This window comes from Penaeus monodon, chromosome 34, assembly GCF_015228065.2.
Source record: "Penaeus monodon isolate SGIC_2016 chromosome 34, NSTDA_Pmon_1, whole genome shotgun sequence".
In the NCBI taxonomy this organism is placed as follows: Eukaryota; Metazoa; Arthropoda; class Malacostraca; order Decapoda; family Penaeidae; genus Penaeus; species Penaeus monodon.
Window position 1 is genome coordinate 14,584,757 of NC_051419.1, and position 1,308 is coordinate 14,586,064.

Here is a 1,308-nt window from a genome sequence, read left to right on the forward strand (position 1 = left end):
GAAGGCTCTTATCATTTCTATTCTGTATTCTATGACAGGGTAATATCCACCAATAATTACTGTACAATAGGAGGGAGTGATTGTTACTGTGTAGGAGGCTGGAGTGTTATTAATTGGGTCACATGTGCATCACTGATAGAATCCAAGACTAATGTGCAGACTACCCACAAACCAATAATCAACAATGATTAATTAATTTGAATGTCCATGCTACTAATATATTTCATTTATATCTATATTAATACAGATATATCTACATATACCTCTGCATATCTATATATACTTCTACAACTACATCTCTGTAAGCTATCTATGTCTATGTCTCTACATTTACATATCTACTTCTATATATCTAAATCAATGTATCTACTTGTCTATCTAAATCTTCATCAATGAATCCAAATCTACTTATCTACATACACATTATGTACATAGACATTCAATCTCATTCTCATTCTCATTCTCTCATTTATTTATGTAGGTGGGTGGGCACACTGTGCACTTAACAAACACTAGCTTTACTGATTATAAACTGATGTTGAATTAGCAATAGACTCCCTGAAAAAAAGTTTCCTAAATAATATCTGTCAGCAAAGAGGAATCCAACAAAGAAAGTACAAAATTACAATTAAAGAGAGACACAGGCACATATTTAATCAAACAAAACTTTGAATGACAGCATGGAAACCAATAAACTTGAAATTAGTGTATTTTTGAGAATGTATTTTGCAATAAAATAGGAGAAAACGTAGCCGGTCACTTGCAGTAATGGAACAATTATCCTAAACCATTCAATCTACCATACCTGCTTTCCCAGTGCTATCTTCAGCTGTGCTAATAGCAAATGGGGCGCGACTCTTAAGTATTTATACTACATGGATGTGTAAGAGCCACTGCTTTAATCAGGGCTAGTGCTCTATCTTAATCTGCAGGTTATAAACAATAAAAAGTATAAGTTAAGTGATAAGCTGTAAGACTTAACCTTTTAGTGTTTCCTTCTTTCCTTTTCAAGACAAAAACATTATGTTTTATCAAAATGCACATCAGCTAATTTATATCAGTTTCCATTAGCTACATTCAAAAAGCAAAAAAAAATCTACAGCTCAAGACTCTGGAAAATGAAGAATCTTTCTTTAAAAAATTTTTAACGATCAAGAAATTAAGTACGTTTCGGTTCTGATTTCTTCATCTACCTAGTCTTTATGATCTTTTTTTTAGTAAACATTTTACAGATCAAGTTATTAAACGTTTTGATCTGATAGTTTAAAACATGCATTGCTTATGCATCGACGTGAGTGGTCACACGTT

The 1,308-nt window shown here is 32.1% G+C and overlaps 1 protein-coding gene across 1 annotated transcript in view; it reads right to left on the reverse strand.

Moving 5' to 3' along the window:
- The window catches only part of LOC119594919 (store-operated calcium entry regulator STIMATE-like), a gene marked incomplete in the record, with an annotated part of 15,855 nt that extends 14,965 nt beyond the window's left edge, over positions 1-890 (reverse strand). The window contains 1 exon segment of the mRNA XM_037943991.1: positions 806-890.
- Positions 891-1,308: the final 418 nt, after the last annotated feature.